Below are 19891 nucleotides of genomic sequence, written 5' to 3'. Positions count from 1 at the left end.
CTGAGTATGGGTATTCAGCCCAACCTAACCTTATTGGGTGTTAATAGCAAATCAATTATGTAAGGGATCACATTGTGCTAGGTGAGATTATAAAGGATTATAAGGTCTTAATTGGAAAATCCCTGAGAATACTGACTTAGCCAGTCCACCCCCAGGCACCTGTACACATCTTAAATCAAGCACACTCACTAAGTAAAGACAAGTATAAAGTTATCTTTACATGTAACATGATACAATGAACATATGTATGAAAACAAACAGTAATTATATCATATATAAGTGAAAAAATTTAAAAGATACTTATTCACCTGACCTAGAATTCTTTCACTTTGATGGTCACTAGGACTTTGATCTCATTCAAAGGTACCTAACAATGAAAACAGTAACATCAGGTACTGAATAATTGACTCATTTTCAAAATAAAACATTGGAAAAAAATCATATAGATATATTAATAGCTATCACATTTGTTTAATTTTCTCCTAATAATTTATTACAATAAAGAATTTTAAATTATTATTAGAATTAAGTGAATATAACATTTTTCAGTTTCACTTGAGTTTTGAGTCAGAAAAATAATTGAAGTGATAATTTATAATAAATAAGCATACTGGAAATGTAAAAATTAATATTCCTATTGTATTTTAATATGGATATGTATATAATGCTATTAATTTTCAAATTAAATCTACAGTAATTATTTCCAATTACCGTGGCTAATTTATTTGTCTCTTACAGGATAATTATGTTTATATTTTGAACATTACTTAAATTTCTTTTATCACATATCAAATTTAACTCTTTTGTGAGAGTATAACTTGGAAAACTTGAATCAAGAGACAGTCATTCAAATAGAAGAAGAGAGACCTGCACAATTTAAAATCGGTGAAGTATGCATATGGTAGTACTGTATCCTATTACCATACTTATGCACTCTCCATGCTGAGCGAATAATCCAGGAAACTGGTCTATATGAAGAAGAACACAGAATTAGGACTCAAAGAAAGCTTATTAACAATCTCCAATATGCAAATGATATAACCTTGCTTGCTGAAAGTATGAAGGACTTGAAGTACTTGTTGATGAAGATTATAAATTGTAACCTTCAATATATATTACTACTTAATGTAAAGAAAATATCCTCATACTTGGAACAATGTATAGCAGCATGATAAATGGAAAATATTGAAATTGTCAAGGATATCATTTTGTTTACATCCAATAGCAATGCTTATAGAACCAGCATGAATAAATCAAAGTACACATTGCATTGAATAAATTTGCTTCACAAAATACTTTTGTTGAAGTATTACAAAACAGCGGTATTACTTAGAGGTATAAGATGTGCCTGGCTCAGGCTGTGGTATTTTCAATTTCCTATTACATATGTAGAAGTTGGACATTTACATTGGAACGGATTGACTTTGGATAGAATCTATTGAATTTTGGGGAGAGCAAAGAATATTGAAAATACCATGTGCTGCCAGAAACATAAACGAATCTTTCTAGGAAGAACTACAGGCAGAGTGCTTAGTGGTAGGGTGGTGAAGCATGTGTCAGGTAGTTTGGGATGTCAAAAGAGAGCAATCCCTGGAAAAAACATTATGCTCGGTAAACTGTGCTGGATTGAACTGGAATTGGCCAATTTGAGTTGGGAAACTCTATGATTTATGAAACTACGGATTACAGATTCAATAGTAATGGAATCATACTCATCACAAAAAAGAACATTTTAAGTTTATATTGAAGTCCAATGCTATATGTGATAGGATAATATCTGTATGCCAACAAGGAATACAAGGTAATGACACTAATATTCAAGCTTACATATCAACCACTAAAGACAATTGTGAAGAAATTGATGAGTCTTACAAAATTTGCAGTCTGAAATTCATCAACCATGCAATCAATGTATTAATAATTACTGACTATAAATGGAAAGTATAACTTTGATGATAAAGTAAACATGAAGAGTACATAATAGAATATAACAAATGCAATGACTTCATTGACATTATCTTTTTACAACAACACAGACACAGCTATACACGTGGACTTCACCAGATGGGCTGAAAAGAAATCAAATTGACTACAGCTGTGTGAAGAGTCAATGGATAATCACAGTAACATCAGTAAAAACAAGCCTACAGGTGGACTGTGGAAAGAACCCTCAATTGCTTATAATTTAAAACTAGTCAAAGAGACTCAAAATACAACCTGGCTAACTTTGCACCTAGAGTACATTTATGATATAGTTTCATGTCAACTTTGCTGGATCAAGATTCCCATGGTAGTTATTTTTCAGTAATTCATCTTGACCTTATCTAGAACCATGTAACCAAAACCAAGCAGTTGAAAGCCTTCCTAGAGGGCTCACATTAGCTTGTACTGCCACACCATTCCTCAGGCTACAGCCTGTGATAGTCTGGTAGACTAGAGAAACAAATCAAGCGAGACTCATATGTGTGTAAGAAAGAACTTCATATCAAAGAGTGATTGATTATTAATAAAACATCCCAGCCAGGTTCAGAAAAGTCCATAAATCCAAAATTAGCCCATAGGTCAAATGGTAGTCCATAAATTCCTCTTTAGACTCGTGCAAACATACAATAATGCCAAATGGAGGAAGATCACAGGCCAGCGGATGGAAAGTCTTGCAAATTCAGTGGCAGTGATAGCATCTCAGTGTTGGTGTGGGACTCCATGTGACTCCCAGCTCTAAGGCTCTGGCTCCATCCATGCAGCTGTTTAACAGGAATTTCTCACAGGGAGATGAAGCAGAGAGTCTGTGTATAAAGACTAGAGAAACAAATACATTGACACACATGTGTATAAGAAAGAGATTTATACACAAGAGGAATTGAACATTAAGAAAACATCCCAGCTCAGTCCAATACTAGCCCATATGTCAGATAGCGATCTATAAAGTCCTCTTTAGACTCAAGAAACACATGCAGTGATGCCGAATGTAGACGATCACAGGCCAATGGGTAGAAATTCCTTGGATCCAGTGTCTTGGAAACATCTTAGCACTGGCAGGGGTCTCTGCATCAGGGTGGGTCCATGTGTCTTGTCAGCTGCTATCTCTCCCAGGGTGTGAGCAGAGTCTCCCATCTTTGAGGGGAAAGTACTGGATTTTCCAGAATTCTCAGGAGAAAGCCGTACCCACATAGAGACCTAATTGGCTATGATCTGATTGACAAGCTAGACTCCATCCCTACACTCTTAACCCTCAAATTGGCAAATGATTATATTACACACTTCCTTCCAGTAAGCTATTTATATCCATGGTGCCTCCAAATGAGGTAATCTGCAACCTGATTGCAACCCCTCCACAAGTTGACACCAGATTATGGTTAATTAACTGGATGGTAACTACCAACAAAAATAAAATGGGTTAAATAATTAAAGGAACAAAAACACACAGGAGTTCTCCTATTCCAAGAAACTAAAGGCCAAACAATGATGCCACCAGGTAGAGTAGCACTCTCCATTGTTTTTCAATTCAATATGACTGGGAACAGAAAGCCTCATCCCCAACCCACTCAGACACCCACTCCCAAGGAAGAGCTGGGGAGTTTGAACCACTGACCTTGAAGTTAGCAGCTCAATGCCTAACTCACTATGCAATAAGGGTTTCCCTAGTTTGCCTAGAAGGCAAAAACAAAAATTCTAGAGAAATCATAAGGCTCTGACCCACTCAACTACAACAGACATTTAACATAGCTCAAGTCCTATGAATTTACCATAAAATTACCTATTTTTGCCATTTTCAATAAAAAAATGACCATTTTGGAAGAAAAAAATTATAAAAGTTTTAAGTAGCAAAGATATCTGAACTATGCTAAGACATGGTGTGAAGTTAAACTTTTAAGAGAAAGCATTTCAAATAATTGATTAATATGATAAAGATTCCAATAAACATGTATGCTAAAACAGATGTATAATGTAAGCAGAGATATGAAAACATTACAAAAATAGATAAATTAGCTACTAGAAGTAACAATGAAATATTGTAATATGAATGAGGAGGACCTTGTTGTATGACATGTAAAGTGGATGTGGCATAAAATAGAATGACCTTAAAGATAAACCAGTAGAAAATTAGATGCAATTAAAAGCAACATTAAACTTAAATTTAATAAAAAGAAAAAAACAAAGAAAGAAAGTATCCTAGGGCAATTTTTAAAAGTGTATCTTATATCTAATTGAAATACAGAAAGATAAGAAACAGAGATTAAAACAATATTTCAAATAATAATTTTCAAAACTTTCACCAAAAAGTGTTTTAGACAGAATCCAGAGAGACAGCAAATGATATCTTGGAAATTCAAATCTATATACAGACAGGAAGAGGAAATTCAGGCTATTATATCAACAAACAAAACAAAGAAAAACAAAGACCAACAGGCAACCATATACACACAACTACACCTATTTCTACTCTACTTAAAGGACTGAAGACAAACGACTCAGAGAGTAACATGCAAGGAAGCAAAGAGTGATGCGAAGATAAAACCAAGCATGAAAATCAACCACCACTACCTATTTTTCTAAAGAAACAAATATAAAACAACAGTGAATTGCTGATAAGAAGTGATGTAAACAAAGAGAAAAATAATGAAGTTAAACTTTTATTGTTTTGAAAGAAAAAAAGACAACCTAGAATTTTATATCCAGTAAAATTATTCTTCAAAGGGGAAGGTAAAACAATGGCCTTTTCAGGAATATAAAACCTTAGAAAAGTCATAATCATCCGGCCAGGTTTTAGAGAACTGGAAAGTCGACTTCGGCGAAAGTAAAAGATGTTCGAAACCCTGGTCAACATATGGAAGAGAATCACAGGAGTAAATAAACATGAAATACATTTTTATATTCTCCATTGATCTAAAAGGTTTGCTAAGAATAATGTGGTAAAAATAATATTGTGTGATTATGTTACATATATTAGTGAAACCAGAGAGATAAATTACAGGAAGGACTTGCAAATGTGAGGCAAGGATGTACAACTGCTAGAATCAGCAGAGTAAAAGCTAAAACAGGCTGTATGGAAACCAAAGTTTAAGGTAGGCCTAAGTTTCGGTTTCAGATTCCTAGTCACTGATGCAACAAATCTCCTGAGCCAACCTAACCAATGGAACACATCGCCTGATGACGCCTTAGCCAATAGAGTTCGAGTGACAGCCCACCAGAGACTGACCAATCAGGAAAGCACACGTGAACTATTCACCAATCACCACTGAAAAATGCTGGTGCCAGGGTTTTTCTCCAATAAGTTTAAAGAACAGCAACACTGGAGGCCAATTTCCTTCCCAGCTGCGCCTGAAAGTGGAGGGAGGAAGCCCTAGCTTGAGCTAGCAAATAAACTCCTTTTGCCGCTTTTGCATCTCATCTGATCCTAATTCTTTCTTGTGACATGGTGCGCTCGTGTTCCCTTCTCAAATCCAACACAACCATTGTCCTATACGGTGCCTGCACTACACATGCAGCACAACACAATGTTATTTAAAGCTGAATTTAAAATAGCTAAAACAATCAAATATTGGTAGAAACAAATAATCCGAAGAAGTATAGTCAGTGATCCTCTTTTATCACAACCAAGCCATGGATTTTACAGCATATTATATATGCTTATACTGTTTAAGAGGGGAAGCAATTGCAGTGATATTTCAGAAGCTATATGTTTTTTCAATACAATATATGCTCATAGATACTAAATAGTATTTAAAGCTATAGAATCTCTCCAAAATAAAACATTCAACTAAAGACAATATTAATGTAAGTAAAATGTCACAAGATATTAAAATTAAAGTCCTCATGGGATTATTTACAGCACATTTTACAGAGATTTGCATCTTCATTCTTGAGCAAGTCGTTCAATGACACATTGATAATCTTCCATGAATTCCTGAAATCTCTCTTGCAGTTGTTTATGTTGCATGCTTATTTCTATTTGATTCATTTATTTCCGTTCTTCTAGTCGGAGACATTTTCTGATCTAGCAAGATCTTTCTCTCGTTTTTCCTTTTAGGGACCAGGGAGTCTTCTTTTCATACACAGTGCATCGCTTTTGTAAGGCTCCGCATTATTCATGTCAGTTACGAACAGCTGAAGAATTTCATACACCTATTTAGGAAGTTACTTCTTAATCTTGAACTTCTTTTGTGCCTTTATTTTATATTTTCATCGAACCTTTGCATTAATTTTTCCCAAGACAAATAAGGAAAATCATGACAATGGTTCAAAAGCACAGTCTCTTAATTTCACATAGCTTTTAGATGGGTCTTCCCCCGTAGTATCAAGACCTGAAGGAAAGCCTATGCATTGTTTATGAACTGTTTCAAGAAGTTGAGCACCATGGCCTTGACCTTGAAATGGAGTCAATATCAGCATCTGACTTACAGTTGGCCAGATTTTGTCTGGGTACATATAGTAATTATAGACTCCCATGTATCCTGCAATCACAAGAGTGCAGCTCCATCCTTTCTATCCTATACTCTCAAATAATAGGAAGTAGTGCTATCTGTCATCATCCACATCAAGAAAGCTAGCAATTTCAATAAAACACATCAAAAAGATCTCGAACCTTCAACGGTATTCTCAGAAGCCTCTCCATGCCATGTCTGCTTGTAAGTCTGAAAGGAAACGTTTTCTCCTCCTGTTAGAGTGAGAACGGAGTAGGTCCGGAGTAAGCTCTCCGATGGCTCGAAATCAACCACTATTCTCTGCAAAGAGAGAAAAGTCATTTGCATTCATGCAAAATCCAAGTGGAATTATCTGTCTAATTTTGCTCTCAACATCATCAGCCTCTACACAAAGTCCTTATCAATTTCAGGCTACCAGAAATACAATATGAAAGGATTCTCATACCCTTGTAACCAAAGCAGGTGCACTAATATTAGTTCAATTGCTGTGTTGGTACTACATTTGCACTCTGCAAGTTCCTTATCCAATACATTCTTATATTAAACCCCACATTTCTGTACAGCACCAAATCCCAGGATGTCCAAGCTGGGAAGAACTATGGCTGAGGAAGGGCAATTTGATGGTATTGTATGATGGGGTAAAATGAGAAAAATTTACTGCACGCAAAACAAATATTTTGGTTGTTTTGTTTATTGCTGTATTCCTGTCATTTACAATGCTTGACTCATAAGAATAAAAAAGTACACGTGGAATAAATGAGTAAGTGAATTAATAACAGGCTTGTCAGATCTGAAAGTTGTGAATAATCTTTCCAGATTTTTAGATAAAGTGAAATGACTAAAATTATCCCAACGAATATTATTGAGGTTTTGAAAAGAAATAACTTCCAAATAAGTAAGGAAATGAATGCAAGTAGCATCTCTAATACACCTCTATACACACCTCTCCAGACGTGCACGCACACACACACACACACACACACACACACTCACACACAGTCACACACACACACACACACTCACACACACACACTCACACACACACACACACACTCACACACAAATGCATGCAGCATTCAGAGTTATTCATTTCAAGCAAGAAAAGGATGAACAGTAGGGTTCTGGGGTAGGTTCTTTGTCTATTTATTTTACAGCCATATTTATATGAGCAGGTCAATATTTATAGGGAAAATAACTGTGCCTCTAATTTCAAAACATTCATCAAAAGAAAAATTTTAAATCCATACAGTAGTTTTTAATGATATGATTACAGTCGTGATAATGGAGATCAATATACATCACTTTTATATATCTCCCAGTTTATCAAAGCACTTAATTAACAGCAGGAAACTGTTTTCCTTTGACAGAATCATTTCATTTTTTCCCTTCATTTACATTTCTAATGCTGTTATTCTTATAAAATGAAATTAGTTTTCAAAGGAGAAATGAGATAATTATTCTGTTTGTGTTGAACTCCTTTCAAAGAATATAAATCTCTGAATAGTCTCAATGAATTCAAACAATGGTCGGCCACTGAAAATATTTTTTACAACCTATTATCTTTACATTGATTTTGCCTTACTGAGAGATACAATACAATAAAGCTATTGTTTTGAATGCAAAATGAATTTTTGTAAGTAGGTTTTCCTTTGTTATCTTATCTATTCCATTGTCCATGAAAATAATTAAACATTAAATATTCCAGTATAAAATAAAGCCTATTTGTCTCCTTAACTTTATTTGTGTTTCTTCCATTGACAAAATCCATAACAATATAAGCAGTTCTGCTGTTGAACTCCCCAAATTTTCCAACTGTCTCAGCATTAAGAAAAACACACCAAGAGTGAATCAATTCCTATTTATGGCAGTGGCCCTAGAGGGCAGGTTAGAACTGCTTCTGGGGATTCTGGGGCTATATATCTTTGAGAGCAGAAAGCCTTGTGTTACTCTCCTGAGTAGGCTTGAACTGCTGACCTTGAGCACAATCGCCAAATGCATAGCTCACTAGGGCACCAGGGCTCCTTCATTCTGGTAGACTGCTTTGATCCTTGCTCTTTCTCATAAATATCTCTAGCCTATTCGCAAGGTGTTCACCAACTATTTTCCAGGAATATGTGTGACATTTGTCTTCCTACGTTTGGTCTATCTAACAACCTTTTGGAATACAACTCTCTTTCCTTCAGAAAATTCGCCCGTTTTACTCCATGCCTTTGCTTGTAATGCGGCTTCAAAATATCTTGCCCAGATCCAACTTTGATTGGTTCCAGAAAGAGTATTCAGTATAACTTTTAAATCATTATGCACCAGATATATATTTGCTGAAGTTGATTTTGAAAAATTCAACTTAAAAAAATAGAGAACTGGCTTCATATGGCTCTTTTTTACTAGTTCTATTGGCTTACTTCACCTATCATGCAATTTAATTATATTAAGGAAGTTGTGCAATCATCACCACAATTTCAGAACATTTCTTTTCTGACTCTGTCTTAGCTCCCAATTTCCTTCCCTCCTCCCTGGTTATGCCTCTAGGGAATTGTGAATCAGGTTACTGTGTTTATAGATTTAGGTAGCCTGTACTTCCTGCGCAGAAAATCATACAAAGCACAAGCAGGAAGAAAAACACAATGACCAAAAAAAACCCCAAAAAACAAAACAACAACAAAAAGAATTAAAAACCATAACCAAAAAGAAAACATAAAATATTAGAACTGGAAACAACTTTAAAATAGGTCAATAAAAATAGGTAGAAAGGGATATCAAATGATAGGCAGTTGCATTGTAACCTAACAACGTCTGTCATAATGGACTTGCGGGGGTCTCTCGCTGTCAGTAAGGCCGGTCATGCTACTGGACCAAGATCAGGAGAGAGTGAAGAGATTTCATCCTTTTGGGTAAGATGTCACAGAATTTGGGCTTCTACTGCTTTCCACGGTTTTCTGAAACCTGGGTTCTTATGTCTTAAGATCTGGAACCATTTATTCCCTCTTTTGGATTTAATTATTTACAATATTTATATCATACTGCTGCTTGTTCCACATGGACTTAGTTGATAGCTCAGTTAGTTGGCTTCTTGTTTTAAGAGAAACCTTTAAGACCCAAGATGCCATTCTGTCTGATATCAGTCACTATTTGGCTTCTTCACCACACTTTTCTGTAGCACCTCTACCTGAAGTGGCTTCTATATGAAGGGGAATATTGAGCAAGGCTATGTCATGCGACATAATTGCTCATTGATTAGGGCTGGAACTAAGTGAGAATTCCAAATCCATTCATATATCTATGGTTTATAAAGGTCTTTGCTTCACTTTAGAAACATCACTTCCATTTTATAATACAGAATGTTATAAATCACCCCCATGGGGCGAAAGGTAATTCAATTGATAGTGTCATTCATTTAGTCAATGTTCTGGAACTTAAAATATGGTTGAGAAAGGGAAATTTCACAAGCATATGCCAGCTTCAGATTTCAATATATAGATTGTTGACTTGTACAGATTAAAGCTTTAAGTGACTGGATGCTATTTGTACAAACAAGGTGGGAGGGGTTGGTGCTAAGGAAAAACATCCTGCAATGTTTATTCACAGGGAAGAACCATGCCTAACAGAATAATGCATGTCATGAGAAAGCAAAGAGAACATTAAAATAGTAAATATAAGGTGGTCATGTGTCCTCAAAGCAAGAAACTCAAACCAGCGTCCAGTGACCTCCAGTTTCTTACATAACCCTGAGATAGAGCCATCTGCTTTCTCTCACCCTGAGATGATTCAGCCTAAACCTCAAGGGAGTACGTCCATTCCTGAAATCTGCTACAGATTAAGGTCGAAATAAAGCCCAATGAAATTAATGGAGGTTTCCCATTTAAACTTTCTGGTGTGTGCTATGAAGGATGCTGTGTGCCTCGGAACAGGGTTTGAAGCCCCACTAATCTGTAGAACACAGCTTGGGCCACCAAGGATTACATAGAATCTAGGTCAAAAGTGCACAATTAGGATGACACAACTGGGATTATTCACCCTTTAGGATTTACTTAAGTATTGCTAGCACTTTTTATTCCTAATGGGATGTTCCTCCACTGGCTTACCCACCAACAAACACAAAATTGCTTTCTCTGAGATATAGATAATTCCTTCCCCACATCTTGACTTGAATTTCTAGTAAGGCTCACATCACTCTGTTAGGAAAGTCAATTTAGGGGGACTTTAGCACAGGGCTGTATGTTAGTGACTGAATGATCTCCCTCTCCCTCCAGCTCGAGAAACTGACCCTTGCTGAGGTGAAGTCTCTCCTGTTGAAGTGTTTTTTTAATGTAAAAATAAGATGTTTTTAGAATACAAAGGGGTGAAATGTGGCTCATCGACATGAGGCAGGCCTTCTAGGCCTTAGCTTGAGAGACCAGATTAGAGGAGCACATGACTTGAGAGTAGAAACCTGCGTTTGTCAGTTTATCCTTTCAGCAGTGGACTCAGAAAACGTTTGTTCTGTTGGTGTAGCTCTTCTCTGCAAAGCCTTTACAGCTCCTGCTGAACGACTGGGTGGAGGTATGCAAATAAATAGGAGTATAAGAAGGAGATTCTTTATTCGTTATTCCACTGGGTACGAAATGAACTAACTCAGAAGGAGGATGAGAGAATCTCAAGGCCGGTAAAAGGGGGTACCTTGAGTCATCTAAGATGAAACCGGGCAACAATGAAGCCATACTAGCTGCAGAGACCATCGGAAATGGCAGTGAGATTGCAGTCCCATGAAACAAATTATGCTGAATGTCTTAGGGAAGGAGGCTGGCTTGCAGTGTAAGGTGGTCTTTGTGTATTTATAAGTATTAAAGAGGCTTTAAAATTCTTATGAGAGTGGGGCAGAGGTCAGGTGGCAACATGACTGGAGGTAAAGAGCCAGAGAGAGACACAACTGTTGGCCTGGCTGAGAAGTCATTGCAGACAAGAAAATTGTATCCTTAATGCTGTTTGATCCAAAATTGTCATGAATTAGCTTACTTAAAAAGTACATATTGTACTTGACATTTTGAACTGGGGCATGGGAGAGGAGGAGGCCAGGGAGGTGAGCATGGAGCCAACAATGACAGGTACAGGGGAATAGTAAGTGTTCGTAATTTGATGGTGCCAGAGGGTGTAGCTTTTCTTGTGTTTGTTCATTCATCATGTATCTGAAAGGAATTACTGAGAGGTGAGTGATGGCTAAACATAGTAGTGGGGTAGGAGGGGGAAAAGGGGAAAGAAGGAAAATATGTATGAATATGGGGGGTTTGTATATATATACATATATGCAAATGAAACAAGGAAGCAGATGGACTTTGGACCTCTACTTAAATCTTACCTCAATACAAGAATGGTTGTTCTAATAATACGGCATTGTATGTTATTCACCTTCCCGACACAATCACAGAAGACAAAATTGGTGCATAAGCAAATGTGGCGAAGAAAGTTAATGGTGACCATCTATTAGAAGATACAGTCTCTGGGATCCTAAAGACTTGTAGTTAAATGAAAGGCCAACTAGTAGGGAGGCAGTAAAGCCAACATGGAAGAAGCACACCATCCTGTGAGATCCTGAGGTGTTGACCAAAATAGCTACCAGAAATTCAAAAACAAGGTACCAAATCAGTGTGAAAGTGTGTGGATGCAGTGGAGACCCAAAATCCACCTGCAAGATGATTGGATGGTCCTTCTCAGAAGGGCCACATGGAAGGGATGATAAATCTGGGGTGCAGTATGGCACTGATGTATCACATAACTATCCTCTAGTTCTTTAATATTTCTTCCCCATACTATTATGGGTTTTTATATATTAGATGTGCTTATTTATTTTGTTAGATGTGCATATGTTCATTGGAATATTGAAGACTGCTTGGTACATGAAAACCAAGATAGATACCCCTCAGAAGCACTAATGAAGGTAATGATTCCCTGAGGTAAGAGAAGGGGGGCGAGAGAAAGGGGGGGGGGACAGGGAACCGATTGTATTGACAACTGTATAACCCCACTCAATGGGATCAAACAACTGAATTGTGTGTGAATGAATATATGGGATTGTGTACGATATGAAAACAAAAGTACTCTAGGGAAAAAAATGGAATCCTGTGGTGTATGGTGGGGGAGGAGAGGGATAGAGGGAAACAGAAATCAAGTAGTTCAAGAAGAAATAAAATGCTTTGATATTGATTATGGTAGCAATTTTACAACGGTGCTTGACATGATTGAGCTATGGAATGTTATGATATCTGTAACTGATCCCAATACAATTATTTAAAAATAAAAGAAAGAAAGAAATGCAGTTATTTACCAAAGGAGGAAAAAACAAAAATAATTGATTTTTCTTTTTGTTTGAGATGAACTTGTTTGGAGCTCAAGAATCCAAGTACATTTTGAAATTACTTAATAATATCAAAAATTCATTTTTTAACATCCATTTCTACATACTATCAAAAAGGGCAATTTTTGAGTCATTACACTAATTTTTTTAAATATCACAATTACTTGTAGAGATTTTAGTCTCTGTAAAAACTATAAATAAATGTCTATACATAAACAATTTTATCTCTAAGTAATTTCTGTTAATATTCAAATTATTATATATCACTATATAAATCACATTTAATATTTTTATTTCTTTTTCTTTCCACCCCTTTTTTAAAAGTCACTCAAACCACTATTGGGATTTGAGGGATAAGCAATCTGGAGAATTTTTTTCTTTCAATAATTTTATTGGGAGCTCTGACATATCAAAACAGTCCATAATTCATTTAGATCAAGCATAATTGTACCGATGCTGCCACCATCAGTTTCAACACATTTTCTTTCTTATAGAGCTCCTTGATATCAGCTCTCCTCCATCCCCTCCCTCCTCCATCCTAACACCCAGGAACTCCTCTTATTATAATATAATAATATATAATATATACTAGCCATATCTTGCACCATCTAATGGGTCTGATCACCTACAATTCTGTGATTCATTCTCATTGAGTGGTGTTCTACACTCACCATTGCTATTATCTCCCCTTCTTAGGGAATCATTACGGGTCCTCTATCATGGCATTCCTTCATCTAATGGTTTTAATTACACAAATGAACATATGCAGGTCTAACATGATTCATGAGGTAAAGCAAAGACCATAATAATAAGGGGAAGAAATATTAAAGAACTAGAGGATAGTTATGTGCTTCATCTTTGCTATACTGCACTCTTGCTATATCATCGCTTCCATATGGCCCTACTGTGAGGGCCTATCCAATTATTTTGCCAGTGGGATTGGGGTCTCCACTTTGTCTACATCAATTTAATTGCTTGTTTTTGAACTTCTGATACTTCTTCCCTTCAATGTCCCTTGATCATGCAGGCTGGTGTGCTTCTTCCATGTGGCTTGTTTCCCTTATTGATGACCACTTGTTTAACTTCAAGCCTTGAAGACCCCAGGCATGGTATTTTGTAATAGCTAGAACCATCAGCTTTATTTACCACATTTGCTACTGCAATCATGTCGGGAAGGTAAGTATCATATCATGCCACATTACTAGACGAAACCCTCTCAGTATTTAAGATTTAAGTAGAAGCCCAAAGAAAATCTATCTGCTTCCTTGTTGTTGTTGTGTGTGTGTATATATATATACATATATATATATATATATATATGTATATATATATTTACATCGATTCATATATATTTATATCTCTATGTAATGTTTTACTTGTTCTTTCTTCCTGCCCCACTGTCATGTTTATTCATAGATACCCTCAGTAATTCCTCTTGGATGCATTTCAATTAATCAACCATGACCTGTACACCCTCCTAATGGTCAATTTTAGAGTTCTTGCTATTCCCCTGCCCCTCTCATTATTGGCTCACTGCTCCCTTCCCCTCACTTTCTCTGCCATGCCCCACCCCACTGGGTTCATAGGTCCTGTAACTGTCTCCTTAGGATTGATTATCCTGCCTATCTTAGCTAGATAGACAACAAAAGAAAGGGAAAAAAAGAAAGAGAAAGAACAGAAAAAGCAAGATAAAAAAAAATAGTTTCAAATCCGTTATCCTGACCCTAAAGCAGGTGAGTATCTCTCTATTAAATAACAAGAAGGTTCTGTTATAATCCCATCTAGCTCAGCAATAATATCCTATTAAGCCCTATGTATATGTGTTTTTCTTTAATCTTATTAAGATATTGTGAGTTTGATTCCTATAGGGAAAAAAGAATAGATGAGTTCATAATATATAATACTGCGTATGTAAACATAATTGAAAACATACCTCTAAGTAATTTGATTTTCACACAACATTTATCAATTATCAAATTTTGCAAATTATTATAAAGGTTTCTAGTGCCAGTGATTATGTTTTGGACTGATAACCAAGCCACCAGCAATTATGCATGAGAAAATAACAAACAGAGTTTTTTATTCCCTTATATACTTACAGTCTCAAAAACTCACTGGATGGGTGTCCTCTGTCCTGGAGTGTCCCAGTGACTTAGAATGGATTCTATGACAATGAGTTTGAGTTTTTCTATTTAATTGTAAATCTCTTCACTTTTTTTCATTATATCTTAAGTTTGTTCAATTTTAAAAATAATTGTATGTTTTCCAAACCATCTTATTAGGAGATAGACAACATGCCATCCCAGAGTTCAATCATATCAAGCAATATTATATAATTGCTACCACAGTTTCAAATATTTTCTTCCTTGTTGAACTCCTTGATATCAGTTCCTCTGTACATTCCCTCCACCTCCCCCATAAGATTCCCAAGGAGCCCTTATTTTAATTGAGGTCTCTATAGATTCATCAGGATATAAGTTTTATTAGTTCATCTAATACCAATATATTTCTCATTAAAATTTTTCAGATTGTTTTTACAAGCTATCATTGATTTTGTAGAATAGTACCTGCAAAATTTCTTTACAATTATTCATTATTGAGTAAGTTAACATTATATCCTAATTAATATTTTTAAAATCACATCATATTATACTAATAAAAGTATATAATATTGCAGCATTTTTAAACTCATATTAAGAAGCAAAAATCTTAAAATTCTTTTTATAAGACTGAGCCTGAATTAGTAAAAAATAGAATCAGAGTTTCTTTTTAAAACTGTGGAAAAATACTAGCAATCTGACACGGTGTTAATAGTTAAGTTAAAAATACTGTTTCTGAATTTTCACATTCTAACAAGCAACAGAATCATGAGTATTATTGTTAATACATAATTCATTGAATAAAATTCTGTGACTTTCAATTTTAGATGATACTTAGATGATTATTTTCAGTTGATATATATCTCTTATCTCTCTTCTTTAATATCTATAATTATATTGTCTTCTACAAACAATATCGTATCAGATTTTTCTAGCCACCCAACTATAGGTATATGAAATTAATCTTTTTCTAATTTTACAGAATTATTTTATATATTTAAAAAGAAAGTCATGCTTCTCCAGAAAACATTCTCTGTCTTTTGTGTTAATGGGATTGCTTTTAAACAATTCAAGAGAGTATGTCCTTCTGTGACAATCTAGTGTCAATTTGAGAGGATTAAGAGTGAAAGGGTGGAATCTGGCCTGTCAATCAATATATAACCAATGAGGTCTCTGTCTGGGCATGGCTTTCTCCGGAAAACTCTGGGAATTCCTGTGTTTCCTCCTTGGAGGCAGGAGAGAATACTCTCTCTGCTCACTCCCTAGGAGACATTGCTGCTGACAAGACACACTACTGCCCTGAGCTGGAGAAGCCACATGGACCTATCCTGATGAAACCAGACCTTTGAAGCCGAACAAGCAACGTAGAGACCCCTGCCGGCGCTGAGATGCTGACAACACCACTGGGTCCAAAGACTTACTCACTGCCCTGTGATCACTCTGCATTTGGCATCATTGCATGTGTTTTGTGAATCTGAAGAGGACTTTATAGATTGGTATCAGATATAGGGGCTAATATCGGATTTATGGACTTGATCTGAACTGGGTTGGGATGCTTTTTTAGTGTATAATTACCCTTTATATAAAACTCTCTCATATATATATATGTGTGTGTGTGTGTGTTTCTATGGATTTGTTTCTCTAGTCTACCCAGATTAGCACACCTACACAGCATGTACGTCCTTCCAGCAATTATGTCTACTTTAAGTTTTTCTGTTAGTCCCCGCAGGACTAACCTCTTTTTGCCCAGCTCCCCTTAAGTCAGACCTCATTCTATTGTGCCCTTCATTCCCAGTAATATAGAACTCTCTGCCTTTGGCCTTCTTGTCATCTGACTTGTCATCAGCTAAGTATTCTCCCTCATGGCAACTGTCACACTTTCTTCAGTTTTTTTCTTAGGTGCATTACCGGCAGCACGACTTTGCTCTCACTACCAACACTGTTCCACTGGGCACACTTGCCACACAAGATGCTTTAAAGCATTGACGAGCGAGGATTTAACTTTGAGAACTAAGGTGCACCTGACCTAAGCCATGGTGTTTTTAATCACCTCATGTACATGTGAAAGATGGACATCAGAGGAGAAAGACAAAGGAAGAATCTATTCATTTGAATTAAAGTACTGATGAAGAATATTGACAGTGTTATGGACTACCTTAAGAAACAATTATTTTCTTGGAAGAAGTACGGCCAGAATGTACTTCAGAAATGAGTCACACAAAACTGGAAATGGATACCTTACTCAGTAAAGTACAAGGTTAATGAAAAAGAGGGAGACGCTCAATGCAATGGACTGACACAGTGGCTGCAAAAATAGGCTCAAGCATATCCCCCATTGTGAGGATTGCAAAGGCTTAGGTAGAGTCTGGTTCTCTTCCTGTCCTGCCATCTACAGTCCGGAACTCAACTTACATTTCATAGAGAAGCATCCCCACTTCCTTTGTCTTTGCATCCGATCTGTTCTTTTCTCTCAAGCCTCTTCACCTTTGTGAAGATGGAGCTGCTTGTAGGATTAGAAGTTAAAAGAAACTGTTTATCAATTTCCAGGTTTGGTTCTCCCAACATAGATTTAAAAAATGACCAATCCTTCCTGTGCACCATAGGCACTTCATTTACATGGTTTATTCATGGTTAATTTGCATAGTCTATAGACATCTGATCAATCCTTCCATAGCTCATACAGATCACAGATCAGGCTGCAGCACGTGCACTCAAAAATAGTCTCAAATCAAGTTGTTTACAGCTTCTCAGAAAATATCAATCAACCTAGAACAGAGTAACAATCTTTCTGGGTTAGAAAACTAGGTCAAAGATAACACCTCCAGGTGAAAGAGAAATTTTTCTCCTGCAGGTTTTTCAAAGAACCAAAATCACATGAAGAAATTCATTTTGCAATGCAAGTCCAGCAAAGTAAAAGTAATACTTATGTGGTAGTCCTTTAGGAAATTTACAAGTATATCAAAGGAGGCAAACACAGCCCTTTGAGAACATAGTCTGTTCTATTCTCTCGAGAGCCCAAAACCTACACTTGGGAGACAGTAAATGCTATCTGTACCATTGCCACTGAATTCAGAAGGGAATGAGGAAACAGCAAAATTAAAATGCCACAAAGATATCTTACTGAATTACAGTTGCCTTTTACTTATATAAATATGTATATCATTGTTGTAAACCTTTGACTAGTTTATACATAGAGTCCTAGAAATTGGACTCTGAAAGAGATTTTTTTATTAGTTTTTTTAAAGTATCTCTGGGCAACAAATATTTAAATTGTGAACTAAAAATACATATATACATATGTATATTTCTATTATATATTATTTTTATTCAAATTAACTATTGTTTTCCTAAAAATGCACCATTAGGAATATAAGGGAAAATAATATATTATGTTTCTATTATGTTTAACAAAGGACCACAAACTTATATCTTAAAACAATATATATTTATTTTCTCACTTGTTTCATGGGTCTGTCTTATCTGTAGGTCCAGCTCAGCTGGATACTTTGCTGAGGCTCTCAAAAAGCTCAACTTTTGATGTTAGCCAGACCTTATTCCTTTCTGGAACCTACAGTCTCCTGTACTCATGTGATTGCTATAATCACGTGGTTACTGTACTCACATGGCTACTGTACACACTTGGTTACTGGCAGGCTCCAGTTGAGGTTATAATACTGAGGTGCTCATGCCCTTGCTATGGCGTCAGGAGATGATGTCAACTCAATCAAGGCCATTTCAACTCATATCACACGGCCCTCACAGTAATCTTCTCAAAGATGGCACCTCCTAAAACAGTGTTCTATATCATGTAACATATTGACAGGTGTGAATAACCAATTTAATTTTCCGTACTCTGCAGACTAATGGGATTTCTAAAGTCCCTCCTCACTTTGTTTGTCAGGATTGTAGCTCACTCAAGATATTTGTAGAATTCCGTCTACCACAGTTGGAGAGAGCCAATTTAGAACTCTCACATGTAGAAATTTGATAAAATTGAGAGCAACATTTGGAAAACTGCTCTGCAATATGTTCACAAGATGAACACATGCATTTTTCAAAAAGCATCCATAGTGCTCCTGCATGTGAACTCAACAAAAGTGTACAGGCATGTTCAATATGGAATAAGTCCTACCATCTTCATTAGAATAGTATTTGAAACAATTCACAACTGTAAACTGTGCAAATGTTCATCAGCAATCAAATCACTAAATTGTTTAGTATGTATTTACACAATATAATTCTAAGAATGCTAAAAACTAATTTCAACTAAATAAGTATGTACTTCCATCTCCTTAAAACATAAATAAATAAGAAAACCCCTTAAAACATAAATAAATAAGAAAACCCCTCACCTAGCTTAATGAAACTGCTAATTCTGCCTTACCTTGAAAAGTTATTGGTAATATTTGGCATCAGAAACCATCTTCATTACCTACCAGGGCTCACATACTTCTAGTATTCCTCCTTTTTCTTCCATCCCTGAGTTCTTTGTGGGGGGAAATCACTAGCTATTCAGCATTTGTATTATTGCTTCATCTACACCCAAAGCCATTTCATTTATAGTTTTCTTCATAAGAAAGAAATAGCACTTGATTCTAACAATTTCCTGTATTTAAAAACATAAGTCTACATGTGATACTTTTTGTGTATCTTCAGTATTTCTACAGTTCCACCATTTCTAATCATCGCACTACCAATCTAGTACCAATATTAGCCACCAGCACTTTTTCTGGTCAATCAACAGTTCTCTCTTGGATTAGGGCAATGGATTTCTAAATATATCACCCTTCCCAAATGTTCTCCTCAATAATTAGGTTCCAAATGCAACATATTTAATGATAGAATTATCAAATAACTGAGATTATATTGCTTTTAAAAACTACTTACTTATTCAAAATATGTGGCCGTCTTTATCATGCACAACAAACCAAAACACAGCCAGCCCTGTCCTGCACCATGCTCACTATGAGTCCAATGTTTGGATCTATTGTTGCATCCACTGTGTCATTCCATCTCATTGATGGCCTTCCTCTTATTAG

The 19891-nt window shown here is 36.0% G+C and overlaps 1 pseudogene; it reads right to left on the bottom strand.

Moving 5' to 3' along the window:
- Positions 1–5857: 5857 nt before the first annotated feature.
- Positions 5858–19891, bottom strand: part of LOC142439844 (histone acetyltransferase type B catalytic subunit pseudogene) — a 115433-nt pseudogene continuing 101399 nt past the window's right edge.

The sequence above is a fragment of the Tenrec ecaudatus genome, chromosome 2 (genome assembly GCF_050624435.1).
Source record: "Tenrec ecaudatus isolate mTenEca1 chromosome 2, mTenEca1.hap1, whole genome shotgun sequence".
Lineage (NCBI taxonomy): Eukaryota > Metazoa > Chordata > Mammalia > Afrosoricida > Tenrecidae > Tenrec > Tenrec ecaudatus.
Note: the sequence above shows the minus strand (reverse complement) of the source record. Positions and strands in the feature narration are given on the sequence as shown.